Source organism: Panthera onca, chromosome B3 (assembly GCF_046562875.1).
Source record: "Panthera onca isolate mPanOnc1 chromosome B3, mPanOnc1 haplotype 2, whole genome shotgun sequence".
NCBI lineage: Eukaryota > Metazoa > Chordata > Mammalia > Carnivora > Felidae > Panthera > Panthera onca.
Window position 1 is genome coordinate 89270238 of NC_138344.1, and position 23667 is coordinate 89293904.

The following is a 23667-nucleotide window of genomic DNA, read 5'->3' on the forward strand; positions in this document are numbered from 1 at the left end:
TCACTCCCAATTTGGAGACCCGTATCCCAATTAATCATCTTATTTTTCCAATCTCCATAGTGGCCAGACAGTAAGACACAAGTTTCAAAAAGACTTTAAGATGAGTTTTACCTTTTCAATTCCTTAAAGTTTCAGTATGGACTAGTTTTATCCATTGGGGGGAAAATGTGCAATAGTTCCCCCTTATTCACAGGGGATATGTTCTAAGAGCCCCAGTGGATGCCTGAAACTGTGGGTAGTACTGAGGCTGATATACGATGTTTTTCCCCATACATGCATACCTATGCTAAAGTTTAGTTTATAAATAATGCACAGTGAGAGATTAACAACAGCAATAATAAAATAGATTAATTATAAGAATATACTACAATAAAAGTTATGTGAATGTGTTCTCTCTTTCTCTCTCAAAATATCCTATTGTACTGTAGTCACTCTCTTTTTTGTGATATGAAAGGTGAAATACCCACATGATGAGATGAAGTGAGGTGAATAATATTGCCCGTTATTCACATAGCATTCACATAGTATTCACATTACATGAATGCTACATTCATCTAATGATGAAGCATTAGTCTAGCAATATGTCAGAAGGAGAATCATCTGCTTACAGATCGTGGTTGACCACAGGTAACTGACACTGTGGATAAAAGGAGTACTATTGTATAGAGTTGCAGAGATCATTCTTGACATGCCTGCAGTTTGATTTGTGTGTAATACCTTTCCTTGTCATTTTCTTTATTTTTATAAATATAAATATAAAAATCCCATCTCAAATCCCAAACAAAGAAGATATAATTGTACATATTTGAGCATATATCACTAAAATATTTCTCATGTAAATGTATTCAAATATTTTTTTAATTTTTTTAATGTTTATTTATTTTTGAGAGAGACAGCGACAGAATGCGAGTGGGTTAGGGTCAGAGAGAGAGGGAGACACAGAATCCGAAGCAGGCTCCAGGTTCCAAGCTGTCAGCACACAGCCCGATGCGGGTCTCGAACTCGCGAGCCGCGAGATCATGACCTGGGTGGAAGTCAGCTGCTCAACCGACTGAGCCACCCAGGCACCCCGTATTCAAATATTTTTAAACAATTTTGTACTGACCAAATTGCATGTACCAATCACTGTTGTCATTTAATCTTTCTGACCAATCAAGTGAAGATACCTCTGAAGATAGTGTTCTTTAGTCTGAAGATGAAGCAGCCTTTCTTCAGACTTGGATTTTTTTTTTTTTTTTTTTTTTTAACCAACAGTAAGTCTAACTATAGAGGAAAGAGTGGAAGCTCTCTCCTTCTTGGATTAACTGAAAGAGAAGGAATGGATGTCATAGCACAGTTATTATCAAAGAAATTCTCAAAAAAATTTTCATGACTTATATTTTATTCCTTTATTTTGCTGTGAATAGCTAGGGTAATGGCTTCTCAGATATTTCCGTGAATGTTTATGCATGGTAAGCTATCTATCCATTTTCCATCATATTTTTTAAAGTTTATTCATTTATTTATTTATTTTGAGAGAGAGAGAGAGAGAGAGAGAGAAAGCACAAGCAAAGGAGGGGCAGAGAGAGAGGGAGAGAGGGAGAATCTGACACAGAGCTCAATCTCACGACCTTGAGAACATGACCCAAGCCAAAAGTAAGAGTCGGGCGCTCATCTGACTGAGCCACCCAGGCGCCCCTATCATATTTAAAAGTCTCAGTTGAAATATCTAATTTAGCATAGATTTTGTTAGGGTTACCCATAGGGTAACCTCAATGTGGAGCAAGCACATGGCTACCAAGAATAAGCCTATTATTACTCTGTCTCCTCCAATGATTTGCCTATACTATGATGAATTCCTAGTCAGTATGAGTAGGAGGAGGGTGTATGCAATGTCTAGTTTATATATTGATAAGAAAACACCCTATTTCCCAAGTTGTCTTCTCCCTTTACCAGAGGTCACAATGTGGCTATATGGTGAGCCATCTTGGACCAGGTGAATAAAGGAGCATCATGAGGCTGGAGAAGCAAAAAGATAGGAGTGGCCTTGCTCTGCTTCAAGAGCAGACCTGCCGTATCAGCTTAGATTTTTATGTGAGACAGAAATGAAGTTCTTAATTGAGCCACTGTGGTTTTGGAACTCTCAGAGCAGCCACAATTATATCCTAACTAATTCAATCCTTAAACTCTTTATGGAATATAACTTTCAGTTCTTGCTCTTAATAAAACCTATGATTTCAGGAAGAGAGAGTGTGATAATTCAGTTCAATTGAACTAAAAAGTCAAATTGTAAAGATGGACATACAATTCAAAATGGAAAAAATAAAAGGAATCTGAGAGATTCAGGAAAGTGAAGAACTATAGAGAATCCACATTTATATTTTAAACTTGGACTGATATCTGGAATTAGGACAGAGCTTTAAGAAATTAATTAATGAAAATTCGGTTTTCAGTTTGGCATTAAATTAAGAAAGATCCACTCCCAATCTCTTATGCTAAATATCACATGCCATCACTAATAGTCATTATACTACAAAGAAATATTAGGCATTATCTACTCATCTAGACTATTAGAGCTAAAAGAGGTCCAGTGGATCACCAAGGGTCATATGCCAATGTGCAGGGGGAAAAAATCAGCTCCTTCTACTTCTGCTTACATATACTTCTAAAGTGCTTACATTTTTGCAAAATGCAAAGACAGTTTTGCCATGTGACAAACCATAATGAGTATAATAAATTAAGCCAGTCTCATTTCAATGAATATATATGCCATATATAGTGAAAGCCAACTACCCTTTTGGAAATATGTAGCTGGACAAGACTCAGTTTTTTTTCTCATTAAATTCATGAAGCAATTTATAAATCTGTAAATATTAATGTAATTCCTATATTGTGTTACCTATCTTTACTGGCATAAGCAGAAAAATTAAGTCTAAGTCTATTTTACTGTCCTGAATTTAAGATAGTCTCTAAATTTATGGAATTATTTCAATGATTATTTGAATATCCAAAATATATCATAAGCTTCCAAACCGATAGTTTTGTAATGCATTATATCATCCAAATCATTCTCTGTGCAGTTTTCTAGGCTTTATGGAGGGGCCTCACTGACCAAAGTGGGGGAAGCTGAATGAAAGCAATATTAGGAGGCCTCAAAATTTAGCCCATGGCCTTTGTTATATGACCTCCATGGTCAGAATATGTTATTATATAACCATAAATTGATAATTGTCAAAAATAATGTTCCATGACAAATTGAAGTTTTATTTTACTCCAATTTCAGTGTCCATAAATAAAATTTTGTTGGAACATGGCCACTCTCCTTCATTTACTTATTGTCAAGGTTGCTTTCACTGTACAATGGCCGACTAGAGTAGTTGAAAGAGAGACCATATTATGGTCTGCAAAACTATTTACTATCTGGCCTTGTAAATATTTCCTGCCCCCTGAAACGTGTCATTTTGGCATATATTTACTTATGTTCTGGGAATTTATACAATAATTTGCTAAAAACAATGTTCTGAGGCTAATTGATTTTAAGACATCTTGAAAAATGCTGTATTATTTGTGTATGTATTATTTGGTCTTCGTACGAATCCTGTGACATTGGCATAATTTGACTTTATCTGTAAGGAAAACTTGTCAAATGGTATACCAAATGTTTGTGGCTAATAAGTGTCAGAGTAGTCATAGTAGCTAGACATCCCTAATCAGAATCCTGTCCCAAATCCTTCAATATGTGTAAAAACAAAACACCAACCATATTATTTTCTGATCTGATTAGTCTCTTATTTTGCCTACCATAATGTGAAAGAATAGGTAAATAGCATCCAAATTTTACTATATAAATTTGCTTCCGGTTAAATAGGAGGATTTACAGAACAATAGAAAAGTTTCTCTTAAACATTTACCAGAAACTGAAGTAACAATTTGGAGACTTTTAAATTATAAATTTATATTCAATATTAAATTATAAATGTCCCTGGATACTTACCATTCTCGTATACTTACAACTCAGAACTAAATGGGTCTAATCAGATTATTTTTTCTCTAACAACTGAAACAAACTGAAGAATGTGCAAAGAATGTGAGAGGAAAACTGATGTGAAAAATCTCTACGATGTATAATGTTTTATGTCCAGTCAGTCCAATTATCAGTTTTCTTAATGATCAGAAAAAACAGGTTAGAAGAGACTCTTTATGTGGTAAATTATACCTTTCCATTATTTGTTTTGAGATAAACTATTGCTTTTGTTAATATTTCAAGGAGTTTCTCTACAAGATGCCTTTATAAAACAACACAATTAGAAAAAGAAGTAATTTGGGGCACCTGGGTGGTTCAGTTGGTTAAGTGTCCAACTTCAGCTCAGGGCATGATCTCACAGTCCATGAGTTGGAGCCCCATGTCGGGCTCTGTGTTGACAGCTGAGATCCTGGAGCCTGCTTCTGATTCTGTATATCCTTCTCTCTCTCTGCCCCTCCCCTGCTCACGCTCTCTCTTTCTCTGTCTCTCTCTCTCTCAAAAATAAATAAATATTAAAATTTTTTAAATAAAAAATTAATTTATTAATTAAAAAAAAGAAACAGAAGTCATTCATTATGTCGAAACTCAGCTAGCATTATGATACAACTTAATATTTAACAAATTATGTTATTCTGAAACAAGAAACATATGTATCTGTTAGAGTCTCACCAGACTTAAACATGTAAATTTTGTTTCCATTCTAAAGGTACAGCACATAATAAATGTTTTTTTTTTTTTTAAAGTTCTTGGAAGTCAAACATCTAGGTTATATATTGAATAAATTTATGGAAATCTCCAAAATTATAAAGTAGCTATTTATTATCTTGATGAAAGTTTCCCAGAAGGAAAAAACTCTCTACCATACTTAAATTAATATATAATTAGTATGGCAATTTTTTTTTCTTTCCCTGATTTTTCATTTTCACCTTTTCTGGTGTTTTGAAGGCATACAAAGATGAAGAAAACTGTTAAATTTGTAATTTCATGAGCTTGGGTTACTCACTAAGCTGTTCAGCTTTGGTAGCTCTGGATACTGTAGAAAACATTCCTCTTTATTTGTTTCCTACAAAAATATTTATTTTCAGGTTTTTAGAAAACCAAAGTACACTACACAATTCAGTTTCAGGCTTACACACAAAAAGAAAGACTCATAATGAAAAATTTTTAACTGTTTCATTTTAATGCATTAGGGGAGAAACTGTCTAGTTCTGATTGACTTTTTGGCTATTTTTTTGTTTCAGAATAATACGCTGTGAGAAATGTTCAAGGAAAGATATTTCTCTAAACAGACACATCTATAGACAGATAATTGTATGGATAAATAATCACTGAAAGATTAAACATAAAAATAGGGAAATAGAGTGCTATAGTATCAACACATACTTTACAAATAATTCATTTAAAAATTCAGGCTTTACTAAAAATTACATATTCTCTATAATATACCAAATTTATATAATACTGATTTCATAGGAACTATTTTATAATTCTGTAAATTACAGATATCTGGTGGTTATGTAAAACTACTGTTTCTTATAGATAAATTCTTTTCTACATAAATTCTGTCCTTTCTGATGGAGTTTCAGTGGAGTTATTTCTTCTTTGGAAGAATCCAGTTCTGTGTCCATTTTCACGCTTATTTAAATATTCCTGTTCTGTAAGTGTATTTCTCAATTCTCCTTTGAACCTGTTAAATTATTTGCTTTACTCCTTCATTATAGTTAAATAAAATATTTAATATATGTTCATTTATAATTTGTACAAGAATTATGATTTTAGTTTTTTTTTAAACTGTTAATTAATAGTTTTGAAGGTTTTCCAATGTGATGCCCATTAGATCACCTAACAGAACTAAGTAAATTTCATTATTAGAGAGGTGCACCTGATGACAATTTAAGGTCCGTTGAGTCTTTTGTTGGGTCCGAGGGAATACAAAAAGTTAAGAGAAATTTACTGACTATGTTTTTTTAATTTTATTTTTCTTTCCTACCACTTTTGCATTATATATTTTGTTTTTAATTTTATATTAGGCTTATTAGCAGCCAATAATCATTGCAAGCAGCAATAGGTGATCAGTTGATCTTAAATATGATCATTTGATGATCTCTGACAATTGATTAAAATTTATGGATGTCTATTCTCTGTTGGATGAGAGATTAGGTAGAATCTAGTTTGTAAGGATTTTCCTGTTTGTTCCTTTACCCATTTGGAGCGCTATTTACTGTTCTGTTCACAAGAACTATTTTCGATATCTGGACCAGAGAAGGTTTTTTTGTTGTTGTTTCTGTGTTTATTCGTGATCCATGGCTTAAATTTGTTGACACTGTAAACCCCTTTTCTGTGTGTCTGTTTGTTTATATATCTGTAATTCAGCAAGGCTTTTAATTGGATGAATAACATTTTCATAGCTCTGGATGTTATTAACAAATTATAGTGTCTCTTAAATTAAAGGAACATGCACAGTGAGGAATGTACTTTGAAGATAACAGTGATAGCAATAACACATCATTTTCAGGGGAAACTACCAATTGGGCATGCAGTGCCAGTAATATGCTGTTAATGGTGCTAGTTTTGGTAGTGTTTTACTTATCACACATCTGCTGTGGTATCTTGATTGAAATTTAATCTCTGACCCTTCATTAATTGAAACCCATTTTACTACCTCATTTGAGAACCCCTTTTAGCTACAATTAATTTTTTTCATACATTTCCTTCTTGCTTGATTTTTATTTTTTATTTTTCATTTTTATTTTTGGCATTTGTTCATGCTGCCGAAAAACAAATCAATAGGACAGTGGTTAGAATTATGAGCAATATTACCAGATAGGCTTTTGGCAAAAAATGCAACATTTTGCAAAGAATCCTTTCTATGATTACAAGCTCTCTTTAAAAGCTCTTCAGAATTTCTTTTTGTCTTTGTCTTTCAATAGTTTCTCTATGATGTATCTAGTTATGCTTCTCTTATATTTACCCTATTTGAGATTCATTGGCCTAAATGTGGTTGAAATAGCTGGCAAGACTATTTTCCTTCAGGGTTTTTTACTTTTCCTATTGTTATTCAAGACATAATTTTACAATAATAACCCAAACAATTTTTTGTGAAATTATGAGTTTGGAAACAAGGCCATGCAAGGATGTTGAGTAGCCAAAGTATTGAACTAAAGCCCATGACTACCTGGCTTTTTCAGCTACCCGGCTCCTATGAGCTCTTTCCACCTTAGAGATGTCTCCATGAAAGAAACCCAATGGGAAACAAACTACAGACTTCCTCCTCTGAAGCTAAAAAGTGTCATCTTGCTTTCTCCTAGCCTTCTCAAGCTCATACACTTTTAATATCACATCTAAACCACAGTCCCATGTCCTTTTCTTGGGATTCTGATTATTGTCTTCTGAAGGACTAGTTAATTTTAAATACCTAAATCTGGGCCTTATCTTTGTAGGATCCCATCACTATGGTTGGGCTAAACATTTGTTTTGAACCGAGATGGTCTGATATGCACAAGACTTCAAGGACTCAAAAGACTAACCTTTTTTTTTTTTTTTTTTTTTTTTTTTAATGATTATGTCGCTATTGAGAGAAAACTAATTTCCAGTTTAATAGATACAGGAAAGTTTATTAGATGTTTCCAAAAGAGTATGAACCATGAAGTTAACTCATTTTGATTAACCAGTTCACATATTTCCCAATAATGCAATGTGTCATAACAGATAAATCATACACTATTTTTATAATGTTTCTTTCATTTATGGTGATATTTCAAGAAATATATCAAGGTTAACATTTGATTGACCTCTGCTGCTTTGCATGAGTACTCAAAGTCTGAATATCATTATAAAGACAATTTTAAAAGCCTCCTATCTTAGATGCAGAGTGCTGATGTCAATACAGGATACAGCTGAGGGTTCACCTCAGCTATAAAGACCCAAACAAAATTTACCCAAGATGTAACACATCAGAATCTTAAAGCCATGTATTTCAAACTAAAAGTAAAATTACATGGAGGAAAAACAACAACTCTCAAAAAGATAATTTAACAGCATCTTATTATATCAATATTCCAAATTTGAATTTATAACTAAAATTATTCCGTGTCATTCTCTGTGCGCATATCAGGAAGTAGACAATGATTTTTTATCTATTGATAATATTAAAATTTATGAACAAGGGAGTTCTTGAAAGTTTCTTTTGCATTGTTTTTATTGAGATGAAACTGACATAATTGTAACCATTAAAATGTTGTTTATTTATTTACTTTCAGAGATAGTGGAGGATGGGCAGAAGTAGAGGGAGAGAGAAAATCCCAAGCAGGCTCCCTTGCTGTTATCACAGAACCCGATGTGGGGCTCAATCCCACAAAACCGTGAAATCATGAGTCGAAATCAAGAGTTGGATGCTTAACCGACTGAGCCACCCAGGTGCCCTTAATTATAATCATTTTAAAGTGAACTGTTCAGTAGCTTTTAGTGTGTTCAAAATGATGTGCAATCACCACCTCTCTCTATTTCCAAAACATTTTCATGGCCCCAAATCCCCCCTTAATCGCTTAACCTATTTTACGTACAGTTGCAAAAAAAAAAAGAATATATATATATATGTGGCACTAATTATATAGGAAGGAGCAGGCACTTTCACATCTCTTCCTAGCAAAGCTTGTGTTCACTCAAAGTAAATTCACTCCAGATCTCAGTGTCCATTGCAAGGGGACAACATATCCAGGTCTGTCCCAGGTATCCAAGTCTGTTGAGAATTTGCACTAACCTCACACGTATTCTCCAAAATAAAACAACACTTGGATGTGCATATGATGTTCTCCTGAGTTTCCACAAAGGCAGAAAATGTTCTTTTAAAAGCAAAATTTATTTGAAAAAGCATTTTCATCTTCTGGGAAATAAATTGATCTCACATAAGGAGGATAATTGTATAGAATTTTATCCAAGGTGTTATAAAACTGTTTTACCTATTATTGTCACAAGTCTTAGGTTTAAAAACTATTGGGGGCACCTGGGTGGCTCAGTTGGTTAAGCATCCAACTCTTGGTTTCAGCTCAGGTCATGATCTCATGGTTCACCGGTTCAAGCCCCACATCGGGCTCTGTGCTGACGGCACGGAGCCTGCTTGGGATTCTGTCTCCCTCTCTCTCTGCCCTTCCCCTGCTTGGTTTCTATCTCTCTCTCTCTCAAAAATAAATAAATAAACATTTAAAAAAGTTTTAAAAAGTATTGCATTGATGATTTAATTTTTACTATATTATGGTGTTTTCATTCAAGGTAAGTCTCCATCAATAGAGACACAGCATAAGATGTGTCCTAACACTAAAAGTAGAAAATGTGGAGATGGGGTTAATACAACACAGGGTATATATTATCTCAGGATACCTTAAGACTGCAATAACACAGCGTCATTACTTCCACTTAGTGATGAGGAAACTTAAGCTCAGAAAAGTGCTATGACATGAACAAAGCAGCAAAACCAGTAAATCAAAGAACTGGGATTCAAATCTCTATATAAGTACACGATCCCCAGTTCCTACTTCCTGTAGTATACATATTTTTACCTATCTGTTAGCATAGTCATGGGGGCTATGTAAAGGGGTACCATGTGTATATTTATTTAATGTCTTCTTCCTTTACTTTTATAACATATAAGGATTTTTACTTGGAACACTACAGGAAAATTAATTCAAATGGCTTATAATATTTAAAGATATATCTAAAAGTATGAAAAAATAACCAGAAAACACCATTTCTTATTCTCTATTTCTTTCCTCCCTTGAAAAACTCTATAATAGGAAAATAAGTTTGAGGCTGCACAGTTAACCCTATTGTGTATAAAAGATGGTTTAAATAAAAAGAAACTTTATCAGACTGAAACAATAATTTCAGAAGCATCTTTGGTAATTCCCTCTGATTTTTATATAATCTTTTCTTTCTCAAAATTGACTAAAATTGTATTTAAGACATTTCAACTGGTAACTAAGATTAAATCAATATTTAATAAAACATAATGTATCTTTGTAAACAAAGTATCTAAATACACTGTATACAAAATATAGATCTTCCATTCAACTGGTTTTGAAAGAAATGAAAAGAGTAGAACATTTTTCCTATCCTTTCACCTGAGAAAACCTAGCAGTGGATGGATACACTTTAAAGTCTGGTATCTTAGGTAACAAAAGAGTAACACTTCATCACTGTCTCAGAGAGAGGGGAGAAAAACAAAATGTATAACCTTTTCGTGATCAATACCTTTGCAAAATACTAATTTTTCTTCTCATGTCATAAATCATGTAAACAGGATGGATTATATTCTTGCTTGTACCATTTATCTACTTAACTCTATAGTCTTTGTTTTGTTTTCTTTTCATGTGTGAATTGTCTTGGTTTATCCAAGATTTATCCCTCACATATGTTCAACAGGACAAAAAAAATTCTATCACGTTTGGATAAGTTATATTAGAACATATTGAATACTTCAGTTGAACGACAAATTCAGATCATACTTGCAGACAAAGCAAAACTGGGAAAGTATTGAGTTATATAGTGTCAGATAGATGCTCAAAATAGCCAAAGTAAAACCCATGAATCACTAAAACAGTAATTAGTTAAGATTTGTTGTGCGGCCACCTAAAATACAGTTTGTAATCCAAGAACAGTGAAACCAAAATGTGAAATGAGGCTCAGTAGTGTATATGTTATAAAGCAGCTTATGTAGTGAGAAAGCTGTGACTGTTAACCTGTCTCAGTGACTGGCTGCAATGTTACAATTTTCAGTGGTTACCACATATCAACCTCGGGAAATAGTTCAAGTTTTGTTTATCATTTCCAGAAGCACAAGCAAGAAATGATCCAGGTCAAGTTGGCTTTGTAAAATAAGCTAAATTAAGCTTTGTTTGTATGATTAAACTGTGTTTGTCTGTTCAGGAAGTTTTCAAGGCTAGTCTCTGTTTCTGATTTTAACTATAGTAGGAGAAGCATTCAGAGACTTGTTTGTAGAAGTATTCATTTATACTGCCATTAAAACCTAAGACAAATTAATAATGCAAATATTTTAAGATAAGACTTACATCATTTTAATTAGAGTTTTTTATAGAAACTTTTTGAGGAATTATTTCATAATATAATTATTTATAATGGTTGGCCTGGTACTTCAATAATAATGAAGTTTAATTTTAACGAAGCCTATATATCTGATATAATAAGCCACAGAGATAACTTTTTTTAACCACAGAGATAACTGAAAGCATGTGGATGAAAAACAGTAAATCTCTCAATGAAATAAAGTTTCCTACGAAACTTTAACATGTCTTGAAATTTACCTACTCCAATAGTAAAGATTCTAACAAGAGACTAAATTATAAGTTCTATGATGTTGTTTACATAAAGAAAAATATGAATTTAAAAGTAGGCCTAAAAAGAAAGGTAATATTAATTATATATGGAAGAAGCCTACATATTGAGAAGCAGTAACTATACACAAAAATAGACTGCAGAGTTGCCAACACATAAGATCAATATTTTTTTCTCATAAAAGAACTTGAGATTGCCCCACAATGCAACAAAGACTATGGAACAACTTGGAAGCGATTTTGCTTTGGGAGACTTTTAGGGCATATATGAAAATTTGTGTCGGAAAATGACTGCTAATTAAAACCTGTCCCTCTGTCAGGAGGCACCATCACACACTAATAAAAATGATGTAAGAAACCACCATACATTTGATTGTTACAAATGTCCCTGATATGTACATAGAGCCGGTAATCTAACTCTGTGGCATTAATCCTATGACCTTTCAGAAATTTAATTTATTTTCCCTTTAAAAGTTACCCTGCAAGGAAACACCTAATAACTTAGCTTTATTGCATACCTGGACTTTACCTAGATGTCCTCATGTGTGGAGGAAGTCTAACCATAATTTTAGTCTAGTTCGGAGAACAACGAACAATAGTAGCTGTTCAATGAGCTATGAAAATCAATGAGGCAAACTATCTTTTAACTCTAAATTGATTTTCCCTGCCAATTAATTCCTATTTGGTTACTCATTATTAGTCATTTTGCTTAAGTTCTATTAAACTTAGTTTGTCACTTTTTCCATGAGTGTCCCAAGTGACAGGAATTGACTTTCTGAAACCTGTTATCTTTAAGAATAGTATTACTAAAATATAAAAGAGAAAAAAATAAAGAAGATACTCATGATGATTAAAATTAAAAGCTAAATTGTGAAATTTATGGAAACAACATAGAAAATATTGCCTTAAAAACAATTAGTGTGAATAATTTTAGATTTAGCTCTGTTTTTATTAAAAAAGATTGAATACCAAAATATTGTAAACAGATGGCTTAGAAGTGAACATCTGTCTATATTCTAATTTAAATAGTTTACTACCCTAATTTCTGGAAAGAAAAATCTTGTTTTTAAGTTTATTTATTTATTTTGAGGTGGAGAGGGGCAGAGAGAGAAAGAAAGAGAGAATCCCAAGCAGGCTCTGCGCTGTCAGCACTGAGCCTGATGCTGGTCTCCTTCTCATGAACCATGAAGTCGAAATCAAGAGTTCATCACTTAACCGACTGAGCCACCCAGGAAGGCCCTGGAAAGAAAAATCTTAATAGTAAAGTTAGGTTTAATTTTATATGACTTTAACCATCATCAAAGAAATAAAAACAATTGTGAATATTAGCAAACAAATTTACAACTTTTACAGGTTAGAAAAATTTGGCACTTTCTTAAAATATTACTCATACAATTATAAAATCCAACAATTGCAGTTTAGGGCATTTATGTCAGAGACCTAAAAACATGACCACACAAAAAATCTATACACAAATGTCCACAACTTTATTTGTAATAATCGATAATTGCAGTCAGTCACAATTTCCTTCAACAGGGAAATGCTAAATTGTGGTACACACATAATCCTGAAATGTACTTGGCAATAAAAAGGGAGGAATTATTGATACACACAACTTCTTGGGTGGATCCCAAGAAGATTTTGCTGAATGGAAAAAGAAGATATTTGCAAAAGATTTCATACTGTTTAATGCATTTATATTTATATAGCATTTTTGAAGACAAAATTTGGAAGTAGAGGACAGATTAATGATTGCCAAGAATTAGGTATTGGCAGAGATGGGAAGGGAGTGGATATGTTTATAAAATAGGTCTTTGGTAAGAATACCAATCATGATAGTTGATATACAACATGAACATGTTAAAAAAATTATATGGAATGCAATAGAGTTACACACATACATGCATATGTGTAAAATGGGGAAGTCTGAATAAGATTGGATGATTGTATTGATATCAATATCCTGGTGGTGATATTAAAATACAATTAGCCAAATTTTACAATTAAGGGAAAATGTGTAAAGTGCACAACAGTTCTATTATTTCCTACAACTTCATGTGAATTTACAATGATCTCAACACAGATTTCAATTAAAAAATGCAAAATCAAAAGGCATTGAAAATATAGGGAAATAAGTGAGATATAAGTTGTTGCTTATCAGATAGAAAAGGTTAAAATGATTGGCAATGTTTTTTATAGGGAAATGTGTGATGATAGTAACATTTTAGCAATGTATTCTTGTCTATCATTTTGTCAGTAGTTGAAAGGATAATGAAACCTAGTGTTGAGGAAGATGCAGAATATTGATAGTCTTATAAACCATTTGTAAAAACTAAATAAATAAAATAAACCATTTGTGAGAGTAGAAAATAGTAATGGGCTTATCTATACATATATTAGTAATCAAAAGATTAAAATATGTTTGTGGTTTCCTCCATCATTTCCAGCTTTAGGAATCTTAAAAAAGGAAAAAAAGGATATACATATGAGTACATGCCATGCAATTGGGGGTTCAAATATTTGTTGCAGTCTTTCTCCAACAGTACCATATGGAGACATATGATAATTTCATTTCATATTTAATTGCCTTTAAACATGGTTAAATATTAGCATTTTCGTTGTGGTTGGTCATATATAGAATTATAATAATTAAAAATTGAAATACACACAAATTAAATACCTTTCAAGTTGTGTATATACAAATAATATAACAAATGTGTCATGTAATGCTGTATAGACACTTAAAAGAATGACTTATATGAGTTAGAACTTTCTGAACTTTATTAATGAAAATACTCCTAAGATATATTAAGTAAATAAATGAAGTTGCAAAACAGTGCATACGTAATTATCACAAGTAGATTAAAAAAATAAATAAATAAAGACTGGAGATACATGGACCAAACTATTATGAGTAGTTTCCGCTTGGGGGCTGAGGAGAATTGTGAGGTCTGAATAAAAGAGGAGTTTTACATTTCATTCCCTCTCCCTCTCTGCTTATTGATTAAATATTTGCAGTCAATGTGATTGAATGCTGTTTACTCTTACACTAATACATATTAATACATTTCCCCTTTACTCAGAAATCGATGTCTGAGTTTAATTTTGAGAGAAAAATTTTAAATATTTATAATGTTATACTATTATAGTTTTCAAAAGCAAAAAAAGAAACTCAATGGGATTCATTAGTTTTATTTGAATCGCTAAGGTGAATTACTTTGAAGCTATAAAAAATCATGTAAAAGAAAAGAATTCTACTGAGTCAAATAAAAGAAAAAAAGCTATAAAATTTTAAAAGCATAACTGATTTTTTTGGAAATATACTCGTGTGTGTGTGTGTGTTTTGTTTTGTTTTGTTGTAAAGTAGTGAACTCTTACTATGTTTTTGCTACGTAGCCTAAATCCTAAAATAAGACTCTGACCCAATTCTGTAAGTCATAAGTGGCCTGTATACTCCTTTTCTTTTCCTTGATGTTCTAGTCTGTGATCTTGATCTTTTGTTCAATGACACTAAGATGAAAAAAATTCTATATATATTATTCAGAGAATCAACCGCAATCTGAAGTCTCGTAAAAGAGATGACTGATACCAGGTGCTGTGGTGCTTGCTGGTGCAGAAGACAGCAGTTTTCCTGTGAAGTTTTCCAAACCAGACTGTGGGGTATGTTCCTAACTATGTTCTTTGAGATATAACCTCTCGCAGTCCCTAACCAATTTCCTGAATTACCAACATTTATGTTGCATTTATGATCTCCTCCATATCTTTCCAATAAGATGCTTTCTACTTAGGTTTTTCAGAATCTGTTCCAGTTGTTTAAAACCAGACCCACCAGAAAGCAAACAAAATGTCCATTTAAAAAAATGACTGGGAGAACTTATACTAAAATCCTTACAAGAATTCTTGAAGACTCTAGTATGAAGTATTTCGGATTTTGAGGTGTTACTTTGGTTGTAGCTTTTATTTCTTTTTAAGTGTTTTTATTGAATCTACATGTTTTTGAATTTGATTCAAAATATGATTCAACGTATCTATGGCACTACCTAATAGGAATTATTTTCACATTTAAATGTTGCTTTGCTCTTCAATACCTCTTAGAACTCCACCTCCCTGTCTGTCTGTATCTCTCCTTATTTTCTGAGAATACTAGCTGAGAATACTAGTTGTATATTTGGGAATCGGCTAGCTGCTACTAATGAAAAAAAATCTCTTTGGCTTAAAACAACAGAAGTTTACTTCCTGTTCATCTTATGATGTCCAGGTCAATTAGGCTGAATATAATCCATGAGGTACTCATGCCGATGGATGTTCCATCTCAACAGGGCTACCACAGCAGGGGAAGAGAAAATAGGAAATTAAACTCATTTATTTTGAGTGGACAGATAAAATTACATGGCCACAGCTCACTCATAGTGGATAGAAAAGTGTAATAATTCCCCTAATTCTCCAGAAGAAAACTGATATTCCTTTAGAAAAAGTTTTAATGTATGCCATATTAGACAATTGCAGAATTAACCACTAAATTTCCTGCTAACAGGTTATAATTATATTCATACAATGATTAGAAATTCCCAAATCATTAGTTTGCTTTGATAGATAAGTGTAAGTCTAACTTGATCTAATATAACTTTCTTGGATTTTGATAGGCTGGAGAGTAAAGATTTGAACTACTTGGTGGCATAATTTCTCTTTGTTGCTGTAAAGAATAACTGGTTTGTTTACAAATATCATAACTTAGGATGTAGAATGTATTTCACATATGTCTGTTTCTTTCAGAATATTATATTCAAATGTGAAGTGAGTTTTCTGAGACTTGAAATCATCTCTGAGGCAAGGCATACCTGATGTAATGATTCTCTCTATTTGAAGTCACTGGTTCAGTTAGAGTCATTCTAAAATTTGGCTTTTCGATTTATGTAGGTATAGGCTTCAATTGTCTCCGTGAAGAAGATAAAAGTAAAGTTTAACAACACCACTTGCCTCAGAATAGGACTATGCTACAGTAAATATGTTTATGAACAAATGAATTCACAAACCCCAAAAGAGAGTTTATCATATTTCAAGCTTAATCTGCTAGTATTTGCTAATAACAAGACTGCATTCTTACCAACATAACTATATTGTCACTTCACAAAGAGGTATGGTATTTTCTCTTCAAATTCTCTTCAAATTATTCTTCTCCCCTCACTTTCCATATTTAGTTTTATTATATTCTAAGGATGTGTGACTCCTGAGGAAAATTATGTGCATGTCTACATATTGTGTATATGTATGATACAATATGTGTGCGTCTGTGTGTGTTTGTATGTATATACAAAATATGGAGGTCAGAGGCACTTGGATGGCTCGGGCGGCTGAGTGTCAGACTCTTGATTTCGGCTCAGGTCACGATCCCAGGGTTGGGGGATTGAGCCCTATGGTAGGCTCTGCACTGAGTGTGGAGCCTGCTTAAAGATTTTCTCTGTCACTATGCCCTTCTCCTCTGCTCGCTCTCTCTCTCTCTCTCTCAAGTTAAAAAAAAAAATGTGGAGGTCATAGTTACAAAAATGTATGAATTTCTCTGGCATATGTAAGTATGTGTTATAATCTTTTTAGAAATAATTAACACTTCAGTGATACCTCAGATATGATTTACTGAATATGACATTATCTCTTTTTCAAGGATCTAATTAATTGGGCCTTGAGTAAGTAAATAGTTTAGCTGAAAGATTATATATATTTACATACATATATGTGTGTGTGTGTGTATATATATATATATATATATATATATATATATATATGTTGATATGATTTTTGTTTGTAAATCCAAAAAATGCATTCTCAATATCACTTTTATTCTAATGAGAATCTTCAGCTGGATTGAATACTTTGAGAAAGACTATCTGAGCAATTAGTTTGGTGGATAAAAGCCAAATCTTAGCTACATGCTTCAAGTGTTTAACTAACATTATTATAGTAGACTACATACACATTTAAATTTTATTTCACCGTAGTGACATTGGGCAACATAACTAAAAATAATTTCTCTTATATGAACTTATTTTACATAAGCATCCATAGAAATTGTTCTTTAATGCATTCCCTACATAATGCCTCACAAGTCTGTTCCAATGGAACAGAGCAATATTTTTAAACCACAGAAAAATTAAAGTATAAAATTGATCTAAAAACATCCAAATGTCATCTATATATTACAATATTGAACAGGGAGAGGGAAGGGTGGGCATAAACCAACAAGCTTTGGCCTCAATCTCATTGAGTCTCAAAAAATTCTCTATGGAAATTCTCAACTTTAGCTTTATGTCAAGTAGATTTTTAAAATTTACAGTTTTTTAGAATGATTATGTGATGGGCAAGTACAATAACAATATTTAATGTTTCAATGTTATAATTTGATAAATAATAAACTAGTATTAATACAAATATAGAAATATTTATGTATCATTTGTCATTAGATTTCAAATTAAATTTTATATTTCTGGGATGAACCACACCTGGTCAGAGTGTATTATTCTTTTTTATTATGAAAGAAAGTAGATGTTCCTGAACATTGTTCATTAGTTAAGAGGTTACAGATGGCATTGCCTAAGCCATATGCTGGTTTTAAATGGGCTTATAGTTCTTTGTTACCTAAATTCATTTATTAAAAGGACAATATAGAAAAATGGATAAGCAGTGGAAGGGAGATAGAGGAAAAAGAAGAAATTTGAGACATTTTCATCTTCTGAGTAATGTGTTCTGAAGGGAGCAGTCTCAATTGGAATCCAACTTTGAGGATGCAGGACTGGTGGGGAGGTGGCTAAGGATGCATGGTTGACAGGAGCAGGCCAGTAAGTATGATTTCAGGAGTGTTGGTTTAGCTCCCGTGGTATTTGAAACAGTTGATCCCTCCTTTTCCTTGGAAAATTTTTCCTCTTTCTCAGTCTTCCTGGCACTACTTTATTCTGGTTTTCCTACTGCCCTGGCTGCTGGTTCTGTCTCCTTTGATGGATCCTTATTCCTAAATGTTAGAGTTAATTTATGTATTTTCGTTGCTGTATGTGAAATAGAGCAGCATTTCAAACTCTTAAGGATTATTGTATTTCTTTTCCTATATCTTATAAATGTACCCACTTGTTAAATTAGGCCATAATTTTTTTTTTAAGTTGTGATATTTAGAGAGGGAGAGAGAGAATTGTAAACAGGCTCCACACTGTCAGCACAGAGCCGGATGCAGGGGCTCAATCTTGATCTCATGAATCCTGAGATCATGACCTGAGTAGAGATCAAGCACTGGACACTTAACCAACTGAGCCACCCAGGTGCCCCCATAATTGGTTTTTGTCTAATGACAATAGTGAACTCTCTTTAATATGAAGTGCATTAGGCTGCTTGTGGAATATAAGTTGCTTTTCTCCTAAATTTTTTTCTCCAGTTGACCCTCTAGGTAAAATTATCCACAGAATAAAAGTATTCAAAATATGTTTCCTGGTCATAATAGAATTCAATTAGAAATTGATAACAAAAAGATCTCTGGTAATTGACTAAATATTTAGAAACTAAGTAACAAACTTATAAATAACCCATGACTCAAGAAAGATAATAAAAGAGAAATAGAAAAGTACTTAGCCAAAAGAAAAAAGAAATAACCATAACAAAATGAAAAAGAAAATATAATCATATGACCAACTCTACTGATACATAAAAAAGTATTTGACAAAATCCATATTCATTTGTGATTTAAAAAAGAAAAACATTAGTTAATCTCTTCAATCAAATAAAGATATAAATATGAAAATTATATGTATTCAGTTAATTTTTGACAAAATTGCAAAGGCAATTCAATGAAGAAAGGATAATCTTTCAAAAATGGTGTTAGATTGATTGCACATCATTTTGAGACAAAATTAACTCTCATACATTACACCATGAGGAAAATTAACTCAAAATGAGCTGGAGATTAAAGGGAAACCTAAACTATAAGACATCTCGAAAAAGGAAAAAGAGGAAAAAATCTTAGTGATCTTGGGTTGGGCAAAAATTTCATGTCCAAAATCTTTTGGACGTGATGTACTTATTTTTTCAATTGTGGTGATGGTTCTGTGAGTATATAAATATGCCCAAACTTATATAATCAAATCATACTCAGCTTATTTAATGACTTGAGGTCATTTATACCTCAAGAAGAATATTATTCTGAGATGGTCCCTACAATAAGTCCTGTGGGGGTGGGGGGGAGGGAAACAGCTTCTATGTGAGAATAAATAACACGCTGGCAACTACTGGGATTTTTCAGGGGTGTGGTAAATCATGTTTTTAAGACCTAGTGAACAGACAGGATTTAGTAGATTTATAATAATGTTACTTCACATTTGTTGCTTAAGACCTAAATTTTGAATAATATCCTGATACATACAAAACCAAAATTAGAGCTACCAGCTTGTAAAAGAATATTTCTGTGCTTCAATTGAGGAATGTAGTCTGAGAGAAGAAATCTGGTTAGCTGTGATTTTTAATGTTTAAAATTCTTTTTAACTTTTATTCGTTTTTGAGAGACAGAGAGACAGAATGTGAGTGGGGGAGGGGAGAAAGAGAGAGGGAGACACAGAATCTGAAGCAGGCTCCAGGCTCTGAGCTGTCAGCACAGAGCTCAATGTGGGACTCGAACTCACAGACCACAAGATCATGACCTGAGCCAAAGTCGGACACTTAACTGACTGAGCCACCAGGTGCTCCTGTGATTTTTAATATTTTAAAAGGAACATGGAAATATCATCAATTGAAATATTCTTTGGAAACATAGCAAGCTTTGTCACTTTGGCTATAGTGGTGAAAAACCTCTGAAAATTAAAAAAATATATATATTTTCTCAGATGGAGGCCCAAGTGATCTAGTTTTTTTTTGACTTCCGCCTTATATTAATGTAGCTTTAGAGTACATCTGCTCTAATTTATACACACATACACACACAAAAAATCTACAGATAGAATTCCTATATAAAATGGATCTGAGTAGCAGTTCCTAAATTTTTTTTATTATTACCTTGCACTGAAATGTACATGAAGAAACATAAAATAAAAAGTCAAAAGTAAAACTCACAGTTGAGCCTGTTACCTAAACCATTTCCCTATCTTTCCTGCTCTATTGTGAATAGTGCAAAATTACCAGAATGAAAAACAGTGGAAAGTTGCTATCTCAGAGCCTCTTAACATGGTTCAAAAACAAAAAGGATGTACAAATAAGAAAAACAATTCCTTTTTGGCAGGTACTAATTATTATTTTTTTAAGGAAGAAAAGATTACTTTCCTAATATGAAGAGTGCTCCCCTTTTCTTTATGTACTTTCCAGCAGATAGATAAACAGAAAAACGACTGGCAGGTTTGTCCTGGGAAATTTGAATTTGGGGAGCTAACTGTGTATAAGTATCATTAGGTAAAAGCAAATTAAAAATAAGAGATTATAGATTTCGAATCCAATCTCTGAGTCAGAAAGCCAACCAGGAAGTATGAAAACAAAACAGTCTTGTCTCTGTCCTGTGAAACCACAGGACACGGCTTGCAAATCTTCATTGTGGGGAGTCAGTTCTCCGTGGGACTCTCAAGTTTCTGCCCACCATAGCAGAGACACTGATGTCCCTTTGCTACAGACCACTTTTCCAAGGGTGTTTGTAAAACAAGCAGCCCTGGGAGAGAGAGTTTTTCTTTGCTACAGAGGGTCGGTTGTTTACTATTGTTACAGTTACAATAAAGATGTTTGTTAGTTTGTTTTTCTGGAGCAAATGTTGGGCAGGTTTGCTTCCATCTCATTATAAGAGACTAGAATTTCCTAATTTTAGGGTTCATCTGCTATGTTACACACCAACTGTGTGCACACATCCATCCAGGCTCACTGGGGATTTGGGGACCATGGGAAATGGGCATGAACTTGAAGCTCCTGCTGCCTGCTGTATATTAATAGACTTTTATCTCTGACCCAGGAGTCTTCTGTTTTCTGTCAGCTTGCATGAAACTCTAACAGGCTGCCTCACTAGTTTGCAAATAGGGTAAAATTCAGACTCTTCAGAGTTCTTGATATGCTTAACATGGGTATATCCATTAGAACCTCTTTCATATGGTTGTGGATATGGAAGGAGATTTAATCTACAGATAAAGAGAGCAAAACCAGGCCAAAAGGCGATGAGCACAATGTAGGATTTATAGTCATTGATCCTTATTCCAAGTAAAACAAAACAGGAAAAGACATATACGTGCATGTGTAATATATAGGGGTTATAAAATACTTTCAAAGAAATATCTTAAAACATTAAAATAACACATATTTCTGAAAAGTATTACTGCCAGAAAATTCTGAATAATTATTTTCATATTCTTTTTGTGTCTTAATATAAAACATCTTCTATACTCAAATATTTTATTATTTTTTAAATATTTATTTATTTTTGAGAGAAACAGCATCAGAGGGGGAGGAGTGGAGAGAAAGGGAGACAGAGAATCCCGAACAGGTTCCATGCTGTCACTGCAGAGCCAGATGCAGGGCTCAAACTCACCAGTTGTGAGGTCATGACCTAAGCTGATTCCAAGAGTCCAGTGCTTAACTGACTAAGCCACTCAGGTGCCCCGTATACACAAATACTTTAAAAATTGCTACTTACACTCATATGTTTATTATGTGAATTTATAACTGAAGATGTATTCCCATAGAACAAATGTTAAGAATTGAGAAATAGAGACTTCATTGTATAGTAGGACATAGTAGAGTTATTGATACAAATGTATGTGATAATATCAGTCAATTTGCTAAAGATGCCTAATGATTCAATATAGCTTAGCATTATGATACTGGAAGAAGCAGCTTTATAATTCAAACAAAATGAAACTGTAAGGCAATGGAGATATTAAGTGTTGAAATCAGATATCCTACTTTTGAATATCAGAATTTCCTATCTGTGAAACCATGACAGGTTATGTAATCTATCTGACACTTACTAACCTCAAATATAAAGGATTGTGTGGGAAACAAATTGACAGTAAACAGTTTCAAACAGTTTTTGTTTGAACCAAAGTTGAGACAGATTTTAGAATGTATTTATTAGAAAATAAAATTTCTGAAGGGGGTGGGTTTTCTCTTGAGAGTGGATTTTCACTTTGGTGCCAGCTTAACACCATATAATCACAAAGGGAATTCTGGAATGTTAAAAAAATATACTTTGCATTGTTGGGATAAACCTCAATTAGTAATGGCATTATCATTTTTATATTTTTGAATCAATATGCTAACATTTGGTTAAGAATTTTTGCATCTATGTTTATGAGGGGTTTTTATCTGTAGTTTTCCTTTCTTGATTTTTCTTTTTTACTTTTAATTTTGGTATGAGGACAATGCTTCCTCATAGAATATATTAGTGATTGTTTGCTCCTTCTCTTATTTCTGAAATAATTATGTGAAATTGGTATGATTTCTTCCTTTAATGCTTGGAAGAATACTCAAGTGAAGCAATGTGGGACTAAAGTTTTTGTGGGTATGTTTTAAACTACAATTCCAGTATTTTTTTTTTTTTTTTTTTTACAGATATAGGGCTATTGAGTTATCTATTTCTCCTAGTGTGAGCTTTCACAGTAGGTCTCATTCAAGGATTTTCCTTTTTATCTAATTCACTGAATTTATTGTTCTAAATTGGTGTCAAGTATAAACATATTATTCTTTAATTATCATATATGTGATTTCACTCATCTTATTTTTGATAATGGTAATAAGATTATTTATGTTTATTGATTGATTGTCTGGTATGAGTGGAGGTTCTCACTGGCAGAGGGAAGAGGCAACTTTGCCTCTTTGGGGACATTTGGCAGTGTTTGAATGCTTGCAGATGCTCTTTTTTTGGTGACACGTAAAATAGTATAACTGGCATCTAGTGGGTAGAAGCAGGGATGTTTCTAAGCATCTCACAATGTACAGAACAGTTCACCCAACAAATAAATCTTGAACCCAAATACCCACGGTGCTGAGGGAGACAGCAACCGCCATTTTGTATCTTCTATGTTAGTTACACCTTATGTCTGTATTATTTCCTTCTGTTTACTTTGTGCTTAATTTGAATTTCTCATATCATTATTTTCTTAAGGTGGCATCTTAGGTTATTCTTCTTTTCTGATGTTAGTGTTTAATGCGCTTTTTACATTTCTTTTTAGCACTGCCTTGGCTGCCTCCCACAAATTTTGTTTGTTGGTTTACTTTGTTTTCATCCAGTTCATATGTTTTCTAATAGTCATTGCCATCCTTCCTTTGACAGTTAGGTTTGGTTTTTTTTTTTTAATTTAGTTTAAAAATAGTTGAGGGGTG

The 23667-nt window shown here is 33.0% G+C and overlaps 1 long non-coding RNA gene across 2 annotated transcripts in view; it reads right to left on the reverse strand.

Annotated features, from left to right (window-relative positions):
- Positions 1-23667, reverse strand: part of LOC132669585 (uncharacterized) — an 81888-nt gene that overhangs the window by 3585 nt on the left and 54636 nt on the right. The gene's annotated exons all lie outside the window — the stretch shown is intronic.